Raw genomic sequence first — 24,184 nt, 5'->3', positions numbered from 1 at the left:
TATAGAAGATTCCTATGATACAATATATGTACGATTATTTAGAGTAAGATGTGAAAGTGCCCTCTGAACCCTGCTTCTCCCATTTTCTCTCCCTGCCCCAGAAGTTATCACTGCTAACAAGTTAGAGGATAATTTTGTAGCTGTTTTTCATATAGTGTATATATACACACATAGTGTATATATACATGTATATACACACACACACATACACACACACACATATTTATACTTTCAAACAGGATTATGTTTTTAAATCTATGCATTTGATGGCTCGATTTAGTTTACTTCATGACTTTTCATGTTGGGTCACAAAAGTTCATCTTAATTTTTAGTAGTTGCATAGTATTGCATTGTATAGGTTATGATATTTTTCATAAATTATCCCTTGTTCACATTTACTTATTTTTTTTCACAATTGCAAGCAATGCTGTCATGAATGGTAAATATCTTTGTATACATATTTTGAGTACATGTGCTAGTATTTCATTAGGATAGATATTTAAAATTGGAATTGGTAATTCACAAGATATATGGATTTACATTTTATATATATATTGCCACATTGTTCTTTTTAAAAAATATGTTTTTATTGATTTCAGAGAGGAAGAGAGAGCGAGAGAGAGATAGAAATACCAATGATGAGAGAGAATCATTGATCGGCTGCCTCCTGCATACCCCACACTGGGGATCGAGCCTGCAACTCAGGCACGTGCCCTGACCAAGAATCGAACCATGACCTCCTGGGTGATGATCAATCACTGAGCCATGCCAGCCGAGAGCCACATTGTTCTTTCAAAAAGGCTTTACTAATTTACTTTCCTACTGACAACATATGAGGGTGCCCGTTTCTTTACCACATTGGCAAAAATGGGTACTAACAGTTTTTTACATTTTAGTCAAATCAGGTAAGTGATCATTGTTTCACTTTTCATTTAATTACTAGTGAGGTTGAACATCTTTTCATAGTTACTGGTCATTTAAAATATTTTCTTATTGTGGAATGTATATAGTATGTATACACAAACATACACATATGCTCACATGTATTTTAAACAAATAGTCGTAAGTGAAAACCCATGTAACCACCCAGGTCAATAGAATATTGCTAGCATCTCCTAAGTTGTTCCCCCTTATAATCCTCCCCATCATAATCCCCTCCTCGTTAACAGCATCTCCACCCTTCATTTCTTTGCTTTTCATTATAATTTTACCACCCATACATATATCCCTAAATATAATATTTAGTTCCTGGTTTTGAAATTTATATGAATTCTATTATATTGTTTACTTTTGAGACTTGTTTCTTTTGCTAAACATTATAAGATTCGTTCATATAACTGTATGTAGCTAGAGTTTGCTTATTTCGTTGTATGAATATATTTCAATTTATTTTTCCATTTAACTCTCGACATCTGGGTTGTTTCCAATTTGGGGATATTACAGTGTTGCTCTGGATATTTTGTATGTGTGTTTTAGAGTTTCCATTTTTAAAAGGATCTATACCTGAGGGCAGAACCACAGAGGCCCTGGGTTTGTTAGATTCTACTTTGTGAGATCATGTCAAACTACTTCCTAGAAATTCTTACACTGATTTACATTCCCCCAAGGGTGTATTTTTCTTCTTAATTTTTACCAATCTGTTGGCTGTATAATGTTATCTCATGGCTTTAAAGCATTTTCCATCAAATGAGGCTGAACATCTTTTATATGTTAACATACACATTGTTCTTCAAAAAGACTTGACTAACTTTCATACTGACAGCATATGAAAACCCAGTGTGTTTATGGCTACTTGGAGTTCATCTTTGGTGAGTGAAGTAATTGTTAAAGTGTTTTATCCATTTTTCTCAGTAATTTGCAGAGGGTTCTTTATATATTCTGGATTCTACTCCTTTATGAGTTGTGCTGCAAAATCTTTTCCCAATGTGTGGCTTGTCTTTTCACATTGTTCTTGATATATTAACATTTTAGTATGTTCAAACACATCAATTTTTTTCTTATGGTTAGCATGTCTTATATTTCATTTTTAAAAAAATTTTACTCTCTAGGTATGAATATGGTTGATATTCTCTTCTTAAAGGCTTTATAATTTTGCCTCTCACATTGAAGTTCCATCCTATACAGCAGGGGTCCTCAAACTTTTTAAACAGGGGGCCAGTTCACTGTCCCTCAGACCGTTGGAGGGCCGGACTATAGTTTAAAAAAAAAACAAACTATGAACAAATTCCTATGCACACTGCTAAGTCGGTTGCTAAGCAGGACAGGCAGTGGCGGCAAAAACACCCGGCGGGCCGGATAAATGTCCTCGGCGGGCCACATGTGGCCCGCGGGCCATAGTTTGAGGACCCCTGCTATACAGAAATGTCATATGAGGTAATATTTTTGCCCCTTTATATGGTTGGTCTGTTGTCCCAGCACTGTTTATTGAAAAGACCTTCCTTTCCCAATGGCGTTACAGTACCTTCTCTGTTATGTATTAAGGGTGATCAGTGCAAAGGTGTATTTTTTGTGTGTGTGTGTGTGTTTTGTTTTTTTGTAATTGGTCTCTTCCTATGCCACTATACACTCTTTTCCATTACTCTATCTTTTAAAAAAGTTTTTATACATAGAATAGCAAATCCTTTTACCTTCTTGTTCTTCAAGAGCTTGTGGCTCTTCTTGGTTCTTTGCTCTTCCATATCAATTTTAGAAACAGCTTATCAATTTCCTATTAAAAACTAAGCAAACCAAACAGATTGAGATTTTGATTGGGGTTGCGATGACTCTGTAAGCCATTGGAGAGAATTTACATAATTATATTGGGCCTTCTAATCCATGAACATGATATATCTCTTATTTAAGTCTTTTTAATGTCTTAATCAAATTTTATAATCATCAAAGGGGTCTTGTACATTGTGTATATATGTATTCATTCCTAGGTATGTCATATATTTAGATGCTATTAATAAATCATTTTTTTAAAATGTCATTCCTGGTATACAGGAATATAATTGAGTTTCCCTTCCACTTTTTTAAAAATTTCAAACCTACAGAAAAGTTTGAAGAGGCAAAATGAACTTTTAAATACATCTTTTCTTCTGAACCATTAGAAAGTGTGTTACAGATTCCCTGGTACTTCAATCCTAAATATTTCAGCATACATCTCCTAAGAATGAGGACATTCTGTAAGCAAGTAATACCATTACCACACGTAACAGTATTCATATTATCACCTGATATTCAGTCTATCTTCAAACTTCCCCAACTATTCCCGAAATGTCTTTGGTTTTTTTGATGCAGAATGTAATCGGAATTGATGTTTGGTTGTGCATCTTTAGTCTTTATTTCTGGAATAGTCCCCTGCTTTCTTATTTGTTTGTCCTTATCATTGTAAGTCATATATCTTACAGAATGCCCCAAATTATTTATATGTTTCCTTGTGGTATTGTCTAATTTGTTTCAATACTATAAAGTGGAAGTTAGTCTAGTGGTACAGCTATATTTTCTTTTTAACAGCTTTACTGAGGTATTCTTTATAGAACTGTAACCATTACCACAATCCAGTTTTAGTATATTTCCCATCACCTCACCAAATGTTACCATATCTCCACATCCTCAACACTGTGGATTATTTTATTATAGTTATTTAATGCATGTGAAGTGACACTAAATTGTTTTGCACTTCCCCAGTGAATAATGATGTTGCACATCTTTTCATATACTTATAGACATTTGTGTTAAGTCTTTTACCTGTTTTTAAAAGGGGTTTGCCTTTTTATTATTGAATTGTAAGAGTTCTTTATACATTCCATATATGAGTCCTATATTGGATTTGAAATTATTTTCTCCTAGTCTGTTTTCTTAATGGTATCTTTTGAAACACAAAATTTAAAATTTTAAGTCCTAATTTATCAGTTTTAATATTTTATGGATTGAGCTTTTGGTGTCATCTAAAATTTCTGCCTAAAGCAAGGTAGGTCATCAAAATGTTCTGTTTTCTTTGAAAATTTTTCTATTTTTAGCTCTTACATTTAAATTTATTATCTATTTTGAATTAATTTATGTGTACGGTATGAAGGGCTTAAATCCATCTTTTTGCATGTTGCTATCAAATTGTCTCAGAACCATTAGTTGAGAAAATTATTCTTTTTCCAAATGAATTACTTTGATACTTTTGTAAAAAATGAATTGACCATAGATGTAAGGGTTTATTTCTACACTCGGTTCTGTTCCATTTATCTCCATGACCCTACTTATGCCAATACCACACTGTCTTGATTACTGTAGCTTCATATTGTTTTCAAATAGGAAAATGTACATCTTCCACATTTGTTCTTTTTAATATTGTTTTGGCTGGATCTTTTGCACTTCCATATACATTTTAGATTAGTTTGCCACTTTCTTAAAGAAAACCAGTTGGTATTTTGATGGGGATTTTGTTGAATCTATAGATCAGTCTGGGGTGAATTGTCATCTTGACAATCTTGTCTTCCAATCCATGAGCTTGGAATCTATTATTTAGATCACTTAAAATTTCAGCCATGTTTTGTAAAGGTCTAGTATTTTGTTAAATTTATTCCTAGAATTTTATTGTTTATGATGCATTTATGAATGGAATTATTTTCAGATTTTCAGTTAGTATATAGAAATACAGCTGATTTTTCTGTATTGATCTTGTATCCTATGACCTTGCTGAACTCACTTATTAGTTTTGATGGTTGGGTTTTTGTTTTATGTCTTTTATTCCTTTGTTGTTCCACTCTTCCTCTGTTACTTTCTTTTGTGTAAAATAGTTGTGTTGTAGTATATACCATTTCATTCCTTTGTTTTTATTATTTTTTTAAAAAAGATTATTTTCAAGTGCAGTTTTAGATTCACAGCAAAATTAAGAGGGGGTATAGAGATTTCCCACACATTCATAGCCTCCCCTTTACCCACATCCCCCACCAGAGGGCTGCATTTGTTACACTTGATGAACCTACAGTTGACACTTCAGAATCACTCAAAGTCCATAGTTTACATTAGGGTTTACTCTTGCTGTTTTAATTCCATAGGTTTGGACAACTATATAATGACATGTATCCATCATTATGGTAACAGAGAGAGTATTTTCACTGCCCTAAAATCCTCTGTGTTCATCTATCACTTCCTCTTAACACCTGGCAACCACTGATGTTTTTATTTCCATAGTTTTGTCTTTTCCAGAGTGTCATATATAGTTGGAATCATAAAGCATGTAGCCTTTTTAGATTGGCTTTGTTCACTTAGTAATATGCAATTAAGATTCCTCTTTTCCTGGCTTGAGAGCTCATTCCTTTTAGCACTGAATAATACTCCATTATTTGGATAAATCATTAATTTTTGTATTCATGTACTGAAGGACATCTTGGTTGCTTCCAACTTTTGGCAATTATGAATAAAGCTCCTATAAACATTTATGTGCAGGTTTTTTATGGACATGTTTTCAGCTCATTTGAGTATCAATGTGCAGAAAAGGCATTTGCAATACCAAGGAGTGTCATTGCTGGATTACATGGTATGCTTGTTCAGTTTTGTAAGAAACCAGCAAACTTAAAAAGCACACGCCACCAAACTGTCTTCCACAGTGGTTGCACCATTTTGCATTTCCACATCCTCATCAGCATTTGGTGTTGTCAGTTGTTCTACAGTTTGGCCATTCTAATAGGTAAGTAGTGATATTTCATTGTTGTTTTAATTTATATTTCCCTGATGACATGATTTGGAGCTTCTCATATGCCTATTTGCCATGTATATATCTTTAGTGGTGTTTATTAAGGCCTTTGGCTCATTTTTTTACTCAACTGTTGTTGAGTTTTAAGAGTTCTTTGTATATTTTGATAACAGTCCTTTGTCAGATGTGGCTTTTGCAAATATTTTTTTCCCATTGTGTCACTTACCCTCTCATTCTCTTGACATTGTCTTTCACAGATAAGTGTTTAATTTTAATGAATTCCAGGTTATCAATTATTTCTTTCATGGATTGTGCCTTGGTGTTGTATCTTAAAAGTCACTACCATACCTGTGGTCACCTAGGTGTTCTCCTTTGTTACCCTCTAGGAGTTTTATAGTGGTATTTTTTTACATTTAGTTCTCTGGTCTATTTTTAGTTAATTTTTGTGAAGGGTGTTAGGTCTGTGTCTAGATTCTTTTTTTTTTTTGCATGTGGATATTCAGTTATTCCAGACCATTTATTGAAAAGATGATCGTTGCTCCATTATATTGCCCTGTTCCTTTGTCAAAGATCAGTTGACTATAAATATGTGTGTCTATTTCTGGGCTCTCTATTCTGTTTTCATTGATCTGTTTGTCTATTCTTCCAACACCACACTATTTTGATTACTGTAGCTTAATAGTAAGTCTTGAAGTTTGTTATGTCAGTTCTCTTTATTGTCCTTCAATAGTGTGTTAGCTGTTTGTCCTTTGCCTCTCCATAAAAATTTTAGGAGCAGTTTGATAATATCTACAGAATAACATACTGGTATTTTATTTGGGATTGCATTAAATCATTAGATCAAGATGGGAACAACTGACATCTTGACAGTATTGTCTTCCAACCCATCAACATGGAATATCCACTTAGTTTTTTTTAATTCATCAAAGACTTTTATAGTTTCCCTCATATAGATCTTGCACATGATGTGTTAAATTTACATCTAAATATTTCTTTTGGGGGGTGCTAATATAAATGGTATTGTTTTAATTTCAAATTTTCCTTGCTCATTGCTGGAATATGAGAAAGGAATAGACTTTTGTACATTAGCCTTGTATCCTTCAACCCTGCTATAATCACTTATTAGGTCCAGGGTTTTTGTTTTTTTGTTACTTCTTTCAGATTTTCTACATAGACAATCATGTCATCTGTAAACAAACTCGGTTTTATTCTTTCCCAATCTGTATATCTTTTATGTCCTTTTCTTGTCTTATATAAGCTAGTGCTTCTTCTACAGTGTTGAAAAGGGGTGGTGAGAGGGGACATCCTTGCCTTCTTCCTCCTGGAGGGAAAGCTCTTTCTCTTCCATCTTAGTGGCAAAACTTCATGTTTCCCACCATTGTGATGTTAGCGATAGGTGTTTATTTTTTTGTAGATATTAATTATCAAGTTAAGGAAGTTCTCCTTTATTCCTAGTTTACTGAGTTTTTACTATGACTGTTTGATTTTCAAATGCCTTTTTTCTGCATCTATTGATATGATAATGTGGTTTTTCTTTAGCATGTTGATATAATGGATTGCATTGATTTTCAAAATTTGAACCAGTCTTGCATGCCTGGGATAAATGCATGCAAGATATAGACAGGGTGGAGCAAAAGTAGGTTTACAGTTATATATAATATTCTTTTTTTTTAAAAAATAAATCTTTATTGTTCAGATTATTACAGTTGTTCCTCTTTTTTCCCCCCATTTACCCCCCATAGCTCCCCTCCACCAGGTTCCTACCCCACCCTCTACCCTTACCCCCTTTGTAAATTATTACAAAGCAATAATTTCTCTTGCTTTGTAATCTGCTCTGTACACTCCATAGGTGTACGCTTTTTGTTCAGTCTCTTCCCGCATCCCCCACTCCCCTTTTTCCCCCAGAATTGTCAGCCCACTCCCTTTCTATGCCCCTGATTCTATTATATTCACCAGTTAGTACTGTTCATCAGATTTTTTATTCCCTTGGTTTTTAGATTCACTTGTTGATAGTTACCTATTTGTTGTTCATAATTTTTATCTTTATCTTCTTCTTCCTCTTCTTAAAGAATACCTTTCAGCATTTCATATAATTCTGGTTTGGCGATGATGAACTCCTTCAGCTTTTTCTTATCTGTGAAGCTCTTTATCTGGCCTTCAGTTCTGAATGATAGCTTTGCTGGGTAGAGCAATCTTGGTTGTAGGTTCTTGCAATTCGTCACTTTGAATATTTTTTGCCATTCCGGTCTGGCCTGCATCGTTTCTGTTGAGAAATCAGCTGACAATCGTATGGGTGCTCCCTCATAGGTAACTGTTTTTCTCTTGCTGCTTTTAATAGTCTCTCTGTCTTTTGCTCTTGGAATTTTAATTATGATGTGTCTTGGTGTGGTCCTCTTTGGATTCCTTTTGTTTGGGGTTCTGTGTGCTTCCTGGACTTGTAAGTCTATTTCTTTCATCAGGTGGGGGAAGTTTTCTGTCACTATTTCTTCAAGTAGGTTTTCAGTATCTTGCTCTCTCTCTTCTTCTGGGACCCCCATAATTCTTATGTTGGTACGCTTGAAGTTGTCCCAGAGGCTTCTTACACTATCTTCAACTTTTTGTATTCTTTTTGCTTTTTCAGAGGAGTGTTTTTTGCTTCTTGGTATTCCAGATCTTTGACTTGATTCTTGCGATCCTCTAGTCTGCTGCTGGGTCTCTGTATAATATTCTTTATTTCAGTCAGTGTATGCTTAATTTCTAGTTGATGCCTTTTCATATCCTCGAGGTTCTCGTTTAATTTATTGGCCTTTTCTAGAAATTCTTGAAAAACCTTATAACCGTGGTTTTGAACTTTATATCCAGTCTTTTGCTTTCCTCCATTTCCTTTAATTGTGGCCTGCCTCTTTGTCTCCGCATTTTAGCTGCTTCCCTGAGTTGATGGAGTTGCTTTGTGTGTTAGGTGTCTTAGCAGAGCCCAGTAGCTCAGCCTCCCCAGTTACCTGTGGTGGACCCTCTTGGTGCACCCCTTTGTGGGCTGTATGTGCAGTCTTGCTTGTTGTTGGTATCACTGCAGGGAGTTGATCTCCAAGCCAATTGGCTGTGAGGATCAGTGGTGTCTCCGCTGGGAGGGCTTCTGTGTTCAGCTTGGATGGGGCGGAGTCTCAGGGTGGTGCAGACAAGCTTTGGTTTCCCATCAGCCCCGCCCTAAGAGGGCCTTGTTCTCTGTGTCCCGAGGCGATGGCTGGGCGCCCTTCTGAGAGAAGGCTGCTCTCGAGTTTCGCCTGTTGCCAGACAGGCTGGTTTCTCCCCAACTAGAGCTGGATATCCGTGCAGTCGGGAGGTTTTGTTTTTCTCCCGAACGAGAAAGCTAGCCACTGGGAGGGCTTCTGTGCTCGGCTTGGATGGAGCGGGGTCTCAGGTTGGTGCAGACAAGCTTTGATTTCCCGTCAGCCCCGCCCTAAGAGGACCTTGTTCTCCATATCCCACAACAATGGCTGTGTCCCTCTGAGAGAAGGCTGCTCTCGAGTTTCAAGTCTCGCCCGTTGCCAGACAGGCCGGCTTCTCCCCGACCGGAGCTGGATATCAGTGCAAGAGGGAGGTTTTGTTTTCCTCCCGAATGAGAAAGCTAGCCATGCATTTGGTGCCCATCCTCTTGGCGCGCCGCGAGCAAGCCAGCCGCGTATTCAGCCACCTGCCCTATCCGCGCTCACAGATCTCCGCACCTCCACAGCTCCTGAAGCTCAGCGTCCTTTTCTCTTTTATTCTAGTTGCAGAGCATCCACTCAGCCAGCCTTCCGGTGGTTCTGGACGATGTCTGCTCTGTTTTCCAGTTGTAGTTCCAAAATTGTTGTGGTAGGCAACAATTAGGTGTTCACCCTATACCGCCATCTTGGTTTCTCCCTCTCTATATATATTCTTATTCTTTCCTAAAAAGAGATTGTAGGATTTACCAGTAAATCCTTCTGGGCCTGGTGCTTTGTTTTACAGGGTTATTAATTATTAATTCAACTTCTTTGATATATACCTATTCAGATTATATATTTATTCTTTAATGAATTTTGGCAAATACTGGGTGTACCAGTTAATGCTGATTTTGTAATCAAAGAAAACACGATAATTTCAAGAGAAACATCAAAAGTGCTTTATTCAAAGTAATGTCCATCGCTAGCTACACATTTACCCCATCTTTCAGGTAATTTGTGGATACCGACCCAATAGAACTTCTTGTTTTGAGGCAAACTATTCAGAGACCCAATTTTCCACTTCTTCATGCATTTTGAAGTGCTGCTCAGAAAGTGCGTGTGCCATTGATCGGAACAAGTGGTAATCTGAAGGAGCAAGGTCTGGTGAATACGGTGGCAGGTAAGTTAATTACCTCCCAGGCAAGATCTTTTAAAGGGTCTTTAACTGACTTTGAAGTGTGTGATGGTGTGTTATCTTGAAGCAAAATTACTTTGCCGTGTCTTCTGGCCCATTCTGGTTGTTTTATGTCAAAGTGTGGTTCAAATTGATTATTTGTTGTTGGTAGCAATCAGTATTAACGGTTTCACCTGGTTTTAGAAGCTCATAATATACCACACCTTCCTGATCCCACCAAATGCAGAGCATTGTCTTCTTTCCGAAGTGATTTGGCCTTGCAGTCGATGTTGATGGTTGACCTGGATCAACCCATGATTTTATGCTTTTGGGATTCTCAAAATACACTTTTCATTGCCAGTCACAATTCGATGCAAAAAAGACTTTTCTTTCCTGCCGTTGAAGCAACATTTTACTGATGACTTTTCGGTTTTCCATTTGTCTTCTGTCCAGTTGATGTATTACCTATTTTCCTTCCTTTAAAATCTTTCCCATTGCTTGTAAATGATCAGAAATTTTTTGCTGAGCAACGTTAAATCTTTCTGCAAGTTGTTTTTGAGTTTGACATGCATCTTCATCCAATAATGCTTGTAATTGTTGGTCTTCAAACTTTTTCGGTTGACCTGGATGTTCTTTGTCTTTCACATCAAAATCATCACTTTTAAAGTGTTTAAACCAGCGTTCACAAGTATCTTAAGATGGAGCATGTTCACCATAAGCTTCCCGAGGTGTATGATAACTTTCAGCAGCACTTTTCTTCAAAATAAAGTAATGAATTAAAACTTCCCGCAAATACTCTTTTTTTGTGGCACGAAATTCGACATTTTTAAGCATAAAAGTATGATGTTAACACCTTCAACAAATTTGACATATGAAGTTTGGAAGCTTGCTGTCAATACAAAAAAATAGCATACATATCAAATCACATATATATCAACATATGTTTAACTCCCATATATTGAAAAGAATCCGCATTAACTGGTACATCTGGTATGTCTTTCAAGGAATTAGTCCATTTCATTTAGGTTATCAAATATGTGGCTGTAATGTTGGTCAAATATGTCCTAGGGATATGTAGTGATACTCCCTTTTTCATTTCTTTTTTTTTTTTTTAGGCTTTAAAAGGCTATGTTTGCCTCACAGGTTTTATTTATTTATTTATAAATCTTTATTGTTCCGATTATTACATATGTTCCTCTTTTTTTCCTCCATAGCTCCCCTCCACCTGATTTCCCACCCCATCCCATGCCCTTACCCCCCGCCACTGTCTTCATCCATAGGTATAAGATTTTTTTCCAATCTCTTCCTGCACCCCTCACACCCCCTTCCCCCAGAGAATTGTCAGTCCACTCCCTTTCTATGCCCCTGATTCTATTATATTCATCAGTTTATTCTGTTCACCAGATTTTTTATTCACTTGATTTTTAGACTCACTTGTTGATAGGTATGTATTTGTTGTCATTTTGTTGTTCATAATTTTTATCTTTACCTTTTTCTTCTTCCTCTTAAAGAATACCTTTCAGCATTTCATATAATCCTGGTTTGGTGGTGATGAACTCCTTTAGCTTTTTCTTGTCTGTGAAGCTCTTTATCTGACCTTCAGTTCTGAATGATAGCTTTGCTGGGTAGAGTAATGTTGGTTGTAGGTTCTTACTGTTCATCACTTTGAATATTTCTTGCCACTCCCTTCTGGCCTGCATAGTTTCTGTTGAGAAATCAACTGACAGTCGTATAGGTACTCCCTTGTAGGTAACTGTTTTTCTCTTGCTGCTTTTAAGATTCTTTGTCTTTTGCCCTTGGCATTTTAATTATGTGTCTTGGTGTGGTCCTCTTTGGATTCCTCTTGTTTGGGGTTCTCTGTGCTTCCTGGACTTGTAAGTCTATTTCTTTCACCAGGTAGGGAAAGTTTTCTGTCATTATTTCTTCTTACACGTTTTCAATATTTTGCTCTCTCTCTTCTTCTGGCACCCCAATAATTTGGATGTTGATATGCTTAAAGTTGTCCCAGAGGCTCCTTACACTATCGTTATATTTTTGGATTCTTTTTTCTTTTGTTTTTCTGGTTGGGTGTTTTTTGTTTCCTCATGTTTCAAATCTTTGGTTTGATTCTTGGGGTCCTTTGATCTACTGTTGAATTTCTGTATATTCTTTATTTCAGACAGTGAATGCTTAATTTCTGACTGGTCCTTTTCCATTTTTTTGGCATTCTCATTAAGATCTTTAAAGGTCTAAGTTCCTCAGAGATTTTTAGCAGATTCTTGAGTAACCTTATAAATGTGGTTTTGAACTCTATGTCCAGTAGTTTGCTTTCCTCCATTTCTTTCATTCGTGACATGTTTCTTTGTCTCCGCATTCTGGCTGCTTCCCTGTGTTGATGAAGTGGCTTTGTGTGGTAGGTGACCTATAGGGCCCAGTGGTTCAGCCTCCCCAATCACCTGAGGTGGATATTCTTGGTGCACCCCTTTGTAGGCTGAGTGCACAGTCTTGTTGTAGTTAAGCCTTGATTGCTGTTGGTATACTGGGAGGAATTTACCTCCAGGCCAATTGGCTGTGAGGACCTGCTGTGTCTGTAATAGAAGAACTGCTGTGCTGGAGATACCTTTATGGGGCAGGACTTGCTTCAGTGGGGCTTTGGTGCTCACTGAGTCTGCCTCTTCAATGTGTCACTTATGAGAAGTTGAAATCTGGTGTCGTTTCACACTGACCACTAGGTACACTGGCTTCTGGATCTCCAATGGCGTTGCAGGTCAGCTACTGTCTGAGGCCACCCAGCAGGAGCTACAGCGAGGTCTGAAGATTTCTCCTGGTCTGACCAGAGCTGCAGTTTGTTAGTTTAAGCTGCGATAGGGCAGGCCATTTATATGCAAAGGCCGCTGCGCACAGTTTGGGTGGGTTTGTAAATTGGACGGGGTGGGATCTCAGGGAGTCACTAGGATGTGGCAAACAGCGATGGCTGCCAGTCAGCCTTCTCTGTGTCTCCACGTTTCCAAGTCCCTGCGTCCCGCGTTCCAGCACAGTAAACAATGATTCCTGATGCAGACCAGCTTCTCCCGGTAGGGGTTTGGGTCCCCAGATTCTCGCCCGAACTGGAGTTCAGAGTAATGGGGAGCTGTGTCTCCCTTCGGGTTGAAAGAAACAGCGCACCCAGTCGCCAACCGCCAGCCCGATTCGCGCGCCTGTGTACCTCAGCTTTCAGCTCTTGTGCACGTCTCAATGCTCTTTTCTCTTTCCTTTTAGTTGTAGAACTTCCACTCAGCCAGCATTCCCGTGGTTCTGGGTGATAGACGTTTTGTCTTTTCGTTGTAGTTTTGGTGTGGTTGTGAGAAGCAGCACATACAGGTGTATACCTTATGCCGCCATCTTCGTTTCCCTTTTTCATTTCTGATATTGAAAATTAATAATTTTTTTTTCTTAACCTGAGTAGAGCCTTATTTTATTGATCTTTTTTAAAAAACCAGTTTTTGGTTTTGTTGATTTTCTGTTGATATCCTCTTTTCAATTTCATCTCTAATTTTTACTACTTCTTTTCTAATGCTGTTTGGGTTTAATTTGCTCTTTTATTTTCCTAAGGTGGAAATTTAGATGACTGATTTTAGATTTTTCTTCTTTTTTAATATATAGCATCCAATGCTATAAATATCTCTCTAAGCACTGCTTTTGCTGTATCTCACAATTTGATAAGTTGTGTTTTCATTTCATTCAAAATACAGGGTGGGGCAAAAGTAGGTTTCCCATTGTGAGTACATGAAATAGTTTATTTTTGTATTATTTATTATTGTATCCTTTTCCATTTGAACAACTGTAAACCTACTTTTGTCCCACTCTGTATTTTAAAATTTCTCTTGAAATATCATCTTTGGCCATGAGTTATTTGAAGTGTGTTGTTTGCTCTCCATGTATTTTGGGATTTTTCAGTTGCCTTTCTGTGATTGATTTTTAGTTTAATTACATTGTGGTCTGAGGGCAGACACTGTATGATTTCTATTCTTTAAAACTTGTTAATGTGTTTTATGGCCCAGAGTATGGTCTGTCTTGGTGAATGTTCCATGTGAGCTTGAGAAAAATGTGTACAGTTTTCTGCTGTTGTTGGATAAAATAGTCAATTATGTTGATTATATCCTTTCGATTGATGATGCTGTTAATTTACTGATTTTCTTCCTGCTGGATCTGCTGATTTCTGAAAGAGGGGTATCAAAGTCTCCAACTTGATAATGACTCATGTAGCTCTCTTTGCAGTTCTATCAGTTTTTGCCTCACATAGTCTGATGCTCTGTTGTTAGGTACATACACACTAAGGATTGGTATGTCTTTGGGAGAATTAACCCCTTTATCATTATATAATACCCTTTTTAATCTATGATAATTTCTCTTGCTTTGTAATCTGCTCTGTCTGAAATTAATATAGCTTCTCCTGCATTCTTTTAATTATTGTTAGCATGGTATATTTTCTCTACCTATTTTAAAAATATATATGTATTTTTATATTTAAAGTAGGTTTCTTGTACACAACATATAGTGGGGTCTTATTTTTTATTAATTCTGATGATCTCTGTCTTGTAATTGGTACATTGAATAAGTGGCAGTGGCACTTGTTATTTGTTAACTGACACTCAAAAGTGATTACTGATATACAATCATGTGCTGCATGGATGTTTTGGTCATTGATGGACCACATCCTACCTAATAAAAGAGTAATATGCTAATTGACCGTACCTTGCTATGCCCACAGCCAATCAGGGCGCTATGCAAATTAACCCAGCAAAGATGGCGGCCCCCATGCATGCCCCGCACCCCATCGCTGAGGGACCCGGGCGATGGGGGACCCGATAAGTCGCTGCTGACGGACCCACGCCTCCCGCCGCTCCGATCGGTCGCTGCTGATGGACCCATGCCTCCCGCCGCTCCGATCGGTCGCCACTGATAGATCCGCACCTCCCGCCGCTCCGTTCGGTCTCCGCTGACGGGCCAGGGCTGGCGGGAAGCGCTCCAATCGATGGCCACTGAGGGACCCAGGCAGCGGAGGTGCCCAGATCGCAAATGACGGTGCCGCCAGGGTCCAAGCCCCGACCCTGAAAGAAGGCAGAAGGCGGTGGCCAGAGCCAAGGCCTGGGTCCCCAGTGCCGGAGGAAAACTGGTGCCGGTGGAAAACTGGTGCAGGCAGCCAGGTGAAGGAAGGTCTATTGCACGAATCTTCATGCAACGGGCCTCTAGTATAATATAATGGAGCTGAATTTCATGTAAGAAGTGGAAAGCTATGTGGTTCAGGAGGAATTTTTTTTCTCTGATGGAAGTGATATCTGTGAGACTTAGCAGTCGACTCCCTCTTACTCACAGGATCTCAATTTTTACAAGACCAGTGCTCTAACCCCTGAGCTATGGAGCCAGGATCTCAATTTTTAGTGCACAGATTATATTCCAGCCAGCCAGCCAGTCACTGACCTGTTCCAGCACAGAAGAGCCTGTTCCTTAGCACAACATATTCAGAGGGTACTACAGCCCTCCCAGATCTAGCCGATTCTGTTCAGGTTACCTTGCCGTAAGTTCTTTTTGAGGACCTTCCTGTACAAAGACACAGGTCCACAGAGTTATTAATAAATAATAAGTGTCAGTGCCACTTTAGTAAAAGCTTTCTTGGAGCCCTAGCTGGTTTGGCTCAGTGGATAGAGTGTCGGCTGGCAGACTGAAAGTTCCTAGGTTGGATTCCGGGCAAGGGAACATGCCTAGGTTGCGAGCTCGATCCCCAGTGGGGGCGTGCAGGAGGCAGCCGGTCGATGATTTTTTCTCATCATTGTTTTTCTCTCCCTCTCCTTTCCTCTCTGAATCAATCAAAATATATATATATATATTTGAAAAGCGTTCTTGGATAGTGTTGAGCCAGTCTATCCCTGTACCTTGGAAACAATTCAATGATGTAAATCATAGGTAAGTTTTATTTCTTCCACCAGTTCAATGCCAGAGAGCCCTTTGTAACAGATAGGGTCAATGAAACCAGAACCAAATTTCCAAATTCAAATGTTCAGTCCTCAGTTCGACACCCTCTCCATGTTAAAAAACACCCTCTTTTTTTTTTTTTTTTAATGAATACCAACCACAATGTTCTTTAATTTGACCACTGCTCCAACATGTAATAGCCAAAACCACATTACCATGGCCATCTTTTAAGTTCCTTTCTTTTTCTTTTTTTTAACTTTTTATTTTTTAAAAAGTTTATCTTTATTGTTGAAATACAGATGTACCCCTCCCCCCATTGACTGCTCCAACTTCTGTGTCCATGGTTTATATATGTGCATATAAGTTCTATCTTTCTATCTTGATTTCTTGTTTCTACTGATCCTCAGGTAACCTTTCACTTGCTTCTGACATTCACTTTTATGGTGATTTATGCCTTACCCAGCCAGTTTCTCCTCAATATTTCCAATCTATCTAGCTCACAATTCCTACTCATGGAGCAGCATTGACAGTGTTGATGTTCAGTTGGAAGCAGGAGGAGGGCTTGTGGGATGGACAGGGTTTATAGTTTGCAGTAGTGTATAGTAATGTCCTAGGCCTTCATGTTCACTCACTATTCACTGACGCACCCAGAGCAACTTCCAGTCCTGCAAGCTCCATTCATTGTGATGACTTATCTAGGCATACCATTTTTAAATCTTTTACACTATGTTTTACTATACCTTTTCTGTTTAACCCTTTGCACTCGCTTTTTTCTCGATTCCTTTATTCTAATGCTAACCGTGTTGAGTCACACTTGACATCCGAGTGCAAAAGGTTAATATATTTAGATATACAAATGCCATCTATAATAAATGCGTAATATGCTAATTAGACCGGATGACCTTCCAGACGAAGCCTGGACTGTGAGGGAAGCCCGGGTCCCAGGTGCCAGAGGGAAGCTGGTGCCAGCAACTGGGGGAAGAAAGGCCTACTCTTTCATAAATTTTGTGCATTGGGCCTCTAGATGTGTTATAATTGCCTACAGTATCCTATCTAATGAAAGAGTAATATGCAAATTAACATCACTCTGCTACACCCACCAGCCACGCCCACCAGCCAATCAGGAGCGAGTATGCAAATTAACCCAACCAAGATGGCTGCAGCCACGGAGAGAGCAGGAGGGAGGCTTAGGTTTCCCCGGCGATGGAGGAAGCCAAGCTTTCTGCACACCCTGGCCAGCCCAGGCCTCTACTTAAGGCTACAAATTTTCAATTATAGAAGATAAATAAATCCCAACAGAAATGGCTGCTGCCAAGGGGCGAGCAGAAGGCTTGGCTCCGCTCCAGGCTACAAAGTTTCAATTGTAGAAGATAAATATATCCCAGATACCAGGGCCTCTGCTTGGGTCACCAGGGGGCGTGGCTGGCCTGCAAACCACCACAGGCCCCTTGCCCAGGCCGCCCCATGCCCCAAGGGAACCCCCACCCTGATCCGGGACACCCTTCAGGGCAAACCAGCTGGCCCCCACCCATGCACCAGGCCTCTATCCCATCTAATAAAAGAGTAATATGCAGATTGACCATCACTCCAACACACAAGATGGCTACCTCCATGTGGTCAAAGATCCTGCCACCATGTGGACACAAGATGGCCACCACAAGATGGCCAGCAGGGGAGGGCAGTTGGGAGAGACCAGGCCTGCAAAGGAGGGCAGTTGTGGGCGATCAGGCCAGCAGGGGAGGGCAGTTGGGAGGGACCAGGCCTGCAAGGGAGGGCAGTTAGGGGCGATCAGGCCTGCAGGGGAGGACAGTTGGGGGGACCCAGGCCTGCAGGGGAGGACCGGTGGGGGGGACCAGCCCTGCAGGGGAGGGCAGTTGGGAGGAACCAGCCTGCAGAGGAGAGCAGTTAGGGGTGACCAGGCCAGCAGGGGAGGACAGTTGGGGGTGACCAGGCCTGTAGGAGAGGGTACTTGGGGGTGACCAGGCCTGCAGGGAAGGGTAGTTAGGGGTGACCAGGATGGCAAGGGAGGGCAGTTAGGGGTGACCGGGCCAGCAGGGGAGGACAGTTGGGGGTGACCAGTTAGGCATTGATCAGGCCGGCAGGGGAGTGGTTAGAGGGTGATCAGGCTGTCAGGCAGCAGCGATTAGGGGCAATCAGGCAGGCAGGCAGGTGAGCAGTTAGGAGCCAGCAGCCCTATATTGTGAGAAGGATCCCTGATTGGAGAGGTTGCAGGCTGGGCTGAGGGACACCCCCCCCTCGTGTGCACAAATTTTGTGCACCAGGCCTCTAGTTTATGGATAATAAAGAACATTAAAACCTGATGAACAAAAAGATAGATACAGAGGCAGAGAAGCATCGAACAGACTGTAAAATTACAGCGGGAAGGCTGGGGAGGGTTGAGTGGGGAGGTATGAGATAAACCGAAGGACTTGTATGCATGCATATAAGCATAACCAATGGACGCAAGACACGGGGGCGGGGGGGTGAAGGCATGTGCCGGGGGAGGGGGAGGGGAGGCCGGGGGAAGGTCAATGGGGAAAAAAAGGAGACATATGGACTAATATTTGTAATACTTTAAACAATAAAATAAACTTTAAAAAAAAGAATACAGAGGGATGACTTAGCTGGGGAGGTGTCCCCTGAGGAGGAGGGGTCCCAGCCTCAAACCAGGATACCTAGCTTGGGGTGCCAGGAAGAGGAGTCCCCGTAATATCTGGTGGTGAAAAGCAGTAGGGATGGCATCCGAGTGAGATGGAGGGCTGCTGGGGAGCTAGGCACTCCTCTTGAGGGGCCATGCCCAGACTAACTCAAGCACAAACTCACTCAACCCCAGCGCAGGGGCAGCAGCTCATATAGCACCAGGGATATATGAGGAGGAACTGAACTGCCTACCTTCAGGGTGAGGGCTGAGGGACAGAGGTCAGGGCAGCTCTCTCCTGGGAAGGAAGTGCTGGCAGGCATCACTGTTCCTTTGTTGAACTCTTCTCCCATCCAAACCTGTGCCCTTCATTAACCTGGATAACACAGTTCACTCCCACCCTGGCGGTCCCCTGAAACCCAGCCCCACCCAACTCATGCTTCTAGCCTGAGCTACTTCCAGTGGCTTTTCCACAGGAGTGGCCTGCAGCTCACGCTGTATCCCCCAAATCTCTCAAAGTTCCACAAACACTAAACAAGCAAGCAGCGGCTGCCCTCGGAGTACCCTGTACCTCTTGCCAAGCAACCCCAAGCCCATCACAAGTGGCAACTGGTCTCAATTTGCACTGTAATTCCATCAGGTGGCTCTAATCCTGGCGTAAGTGGTGGCCAGATTTGGCCTGGAACTTCAACTTAGTAGCTTCAACTAAGCACCCACAAGCCAGGCACAAGTGGCAGCCAGCTTTTGGTTCACAGTGTAACCTCTCTCAAGTGCCTCTAAGCCCAGAACAAGTGGCAACTAACTGCAGATCACTTTGTAGCTCCTACCAAGCAAGCAGGGCACAAACGGCAGCTGACCTAGGCCTGCACCAGAACCCCTCCCAAAGGCTCTAGACCTAACACACCAGGTGGCATTAGTAAGTCCTTACATATCAATAACTCTTAAGTACAAATGGATTGAATTCACCAATCAAAATGACAGAGTAGTGGGATTTAAAAAAAAAAAAAAAGACCCAACTCTATGCCACCTAAAAGATATGCTGCCTACAAGAGACTCGCTTCAGCTTTAAGGGTATTAAAGCCTCAAAGGGTATTAAGTCAACCAGTTTACTTACACTAATAATGAAACACCTGAAAAAGAAATAAAACTATCCCATCTAAAACAGCATCAAAACAATAAAACACTTGGGAATAAATTTAACCAAGAAAGTAAAAGATTTGTACAATGAAAACTTGATGAAAGAAATTGAAGTAACAAATGGAAAGATATCCCGTGTTCATGGATGGGAAGAATATTGTTAAAATGTCTATACTACCCAAAGTGATCTATAGATTCAACACAATCTCTATCAAAATTCCAATGGCATATTTCAAAGAAAGAGAATAAAATAATCTTAAAAATCATATGGAACCACAAAAGACCCTGAATAGCCAAAGCAATCCTGGGGGCGTGAAGGAGGGAGAAGCCAGCATAGGTATCACACTTCCTGATTTCAAACAATACTGCAAAGCTATAGAATTCAAGCAGTACGGTAGGGGCATGAAAATAGGCACACAGACTAATGGAACAGAATAGAGCGCCCAGAAATAAACCCCTGCATGCATGGTCAACTAATATTTGACAAGGGAGCTAAAAACCCTCTATAGGCAAAGAACAGTCTCTTCAACAAATGGTGTTGGGAAAACTAGATAACCACATGCAGAAAAATGAAATTGGACCCCTATTTTGCACCACTCACAAAAATTAACTTGAAATGAATTAAAGTCTTAAACATAAGACCTGGTACCATTTAGAAGAAACATAGGCATTAAACTCCCTTGATATAAGTCTTGATTTTTAAAATTTGATACCAAAAGCAAAGACAACCAAAGCAAAAATAAACCATAAAAAAAAAAAATGAAAAGACAACCTATGTAATGAGAGAAAATATTAGCAAACCATACATTGAATAAGGGGTTAATATCCAAAATACATCAAGAACTCATATACCCTAAGAAAACCCCAAATAATCCAATTTAAAAATGGCATAGGATGCCCTGGCTGGGTAGCTCAGTTGGTTAGTGTCATCTGATACACCAAGGTTGTGGGTTTGATCCCTGGTCAGGGCACATACAAGAATCAACCAATGAATGCATAAATAAGTGGAACAATAACAAACTGATGTTTCTGTCTCGCTCACTTCTTTCCTCTCTAAAATAAAAATAAAAAATGGCATAGGAACTAAATAGACATATTTCCAAAGAAGATATCAAGATATCCAATAGGTACCAAAAAAGGTGCTCAATCTCATTAATCACCAGGGAAATGCAAATCAAAACCATAATGAGATACTGTCTGACACCTGTTAGAATGGCTATCAATAAGAAGACAAGAGATAAATGTTGACAAGGATGTAAGGATAAGAAAACCCTTGCAAACAGTCTGGAAGTTCCTCAAATAATTAAAAATAAAACTACCATAAGATCCAGCAATTCCATCTCTGGGTATATGTACAAAGGAAGTGAAAGCAGTATAATGAAGACATGTATGCACTCCTATGTTTACTGTAGCATTATTCACAATGACCAGATATAGAAACAACCTAAGTGTCCATCAACAGATGAATGAATAAAGAAGTTGCGGTATATATACACATAAATGGAATATTATTCAGCCACGAGAAAGGAGGGAATCCTGCCATCTGAGACAAAATGGATGGATCTTAAGGGCATTATGCTGAGAGATGTCAGACAGAGAAAGACAAATACTGTATGATACCACTTATACGTGGAATCTAAAAAAGCCAAACTTGTAAGTACATTGGTGATTACCAGAGGCTGGAGCCTAGGGGGTGAGGGGAGAATTGGGGATATGTTGTTTAAGGGTACTAACTTGGAACTAATAAATAGGTCCTAGAGATATAATGTACAGCATAGTGATTATAGACAACAATACTGTATTACAAACTTCAAAGTTGCTAAGACACTAGATCCTAATTGTTTCTACCACAAAAAAAAAATTATACTAAATATGTGGCATGATTGAAGTACCTCTATCATGCTACATCTATTTTATACTAAAATACATAAATGTTCAAATTAACAGGTTGGACACCTTAAACTTACACAATGTTACATATTGTCAGTTATACCTCAATAAAAATAAATTAAAAACTGACTTTAGGAGAAAAGGCCCAGCACTGCCTTTAGCTACCTCAATTTAGAGAGCCCTTAAATCAAGAATTCTATGCCTACCCCCTCCTGTAGCTGTGCCCCTTTCCAAGAGGTACAGAGTCGATAGGGCCGACAGGATATGCCCACCTGGAGGCCATTCTGTTCCATTCTAGATCATATTCAAGGTACCTGGACTCAAATTTCCTGCCTAAACAGCTCAGCTTCCAGGGCCTTCAAAGCCTCCTTCAACCAAGTCCATTTTCCCCAAGATACTCCCCTAAATCTAAAGGTGGCCAAGATGTGGTTATTGGCAGAGGCACAAAACTTATGCATGTAGGCTCAAGATTCCATAATTGTTCCTTTGAGGTGCGTGCAGGAGGCAACCAACTGATGTCTCTCTCACACTGATACTTCTCTCTCTCTGCTCTCCCCCTCCCTTCTACTCTGTCTAAAAATCAATGGAAAAAATATCCTTGGTGAGGTTTATCAACAACAAAAATGTCCTGTCAGTTTACTGCTACCCCAAAATATCTGAGGGTTCAAATTGTGATGTGATTTCTTAGAATTAAAAATTTTCTTAAATACTAAGCCACTTAATCCTTAGATGAGATCTTGTTACGCTGCACAGATGGCTACACAAAAGTCTCCATTCTAGTATTTAAAAATGTAATAAAGAAATAAAAACGCTTATTTGTGTGGCATTGTATAATTACAATATCTCATGTAATCTTCACAGAAAGCAAATGTTTTCCTCACTTAGATGAAAATACTAATCCATGTCCAAGTGACATTACTGGTAATGAGGGTATTAGGAAAATAGAACTTTTAAACCCAGTGTTCTTTCTTTCATATACCAGGCTGCCCTTAGTATAACGAATTTGTTCCAAAACATTTCCATTACTTTGTTCAGAAAAGAAGTTTTAAGAGAAAATTTAGTACAAAACTTCACAAAAGATAAAATTACTTGCCATCAGAGCCTTACCGGCGGTGTATCTAGTTTCAGGAGTCACAGAGTCGGGGCTCTGCATGTTCAGCAACATGTAGGTGTGTTCTACACCCTACACAATCATGCCCCACAGCTTTCTGACCAAATCAAGTACAGGAGAAGCAGGATAATACATCACCAGAGGCCTGCATAAATGACCTCACCAAGGGAAGCGGGCCTTTCTGAAAGCTTACCTGAGTGCAAGCTGTTCCATCCTCTGGCTGGAGCTGGTAATGGAATATTAAGAAGCCAAAACGGAGATTCCTGCTATGAAACTAACAGCACAAAATGCTGTAATTTTCGAAAAGTTTGTAAAAGATTGCTGATTGGCTATGTTGAAACTATCAGTGTCTAGAAGCTACATACTGAAAACTTAAATACCTGAAATCCATTCGAACTTTAAGAAGTTGGGGAATTGTGAACAGGAAATTGTGGCCAGTGGAAAGAGAATCAGTAAACCTAAAGTCCAACAAAAGGTCTGAGAGCATCAGCCTACTGAGGAAAGTATTACAAGTATATGATGAATATCCAAAGTTTTCCCGTTGGGCTGGATAGGATTGCAGGATCTTTTTTCTAAAATGTATTTCTTATATATGAAAAGGACTTTAAAAATATAATACACTGAGTATGAGCAAATAAAAATACAACAAACTAGGCACACGCAAATTATTACCTTTTGAGGGCAGTAAGATAGAAGAAATGTTCTTATTTATAATCCTCTACTGCAAAAGAAATAATGAACATGGGTATTCTGTCCTTCTTGCCTTTGGGCAACTTTCTCCAGTAGCACTAGAAGCCCCCATAATCTATAAACCAGATCTGTAAGTAAATAATTTTTCAGCATTTTTTTAATGAGTCAAAAGTGATTTATTTCTAGGTATTTTCCCCAAACTGGTAAGGTCCCTAGTTGCCTAGCAATTAGCAAGATGATAGCAAAAAAGCAAATTCCGTTCCTGCCACTATGTAGCTTGGGAAAAAAATCTCAATGGGAATCCCATCACTAAATCATCAAACGAGGCTTTTTACCCTAGACTTCTGCCCAAGATTCAGGCATGACACCATCACCTTGGATGCTACGCCATGTTTTAAACAAGTCTGTTCTCACACAGTCATTGAGCAGCTGAAGCTGCAATTGAAGCTCCATTCTCTCTAATATACACCTAATTGTATGGCTTTTTTTATTTAGAAAATTTCATGACAATGTTGAAATACAGGGATTGCGGAAAATACATTTAAAAATGCACTGTCTAGCCCTGGCCAGTTTGGCTCAGTGAATAGAGTGTCGGCCTGCGGACTGAAGGTCCCGGGTTCGATTCTGGTCCAGGGCATGTACCTTGATTGCAGGCTCGATCCCCGGCCTGTCAGGGCGTGTGTAGGAGGCAACCAATCGATGTGTCTCTCTCACATTGATGTTTCTGTCTCTCCCCCTCCTACTCTCTCTAAAAATCAATGGAAAAATAGCCTTGGGTGAG

The sequence above is a fragment of the Eptesicus fuscus genome, chromosome 11 (assembly GCF_027574615.1).
Source record: "Eptesicus fuscus isolate TK198812 chromosome 11, DD_ASM_mEF_20220401, whole genome shotgun sequence".
Lineage (NCBI taxonomy): Eukaryota > Metazoa > Chordata > Mammalia > Chiroptera > Vespertilionidae > Eptesicus > Eptesicus fuscus.
The sequence above is the reverse complement of the archived record's forward strand: the minus strand, read 5'-3'. Positions refer to the sequence as shown.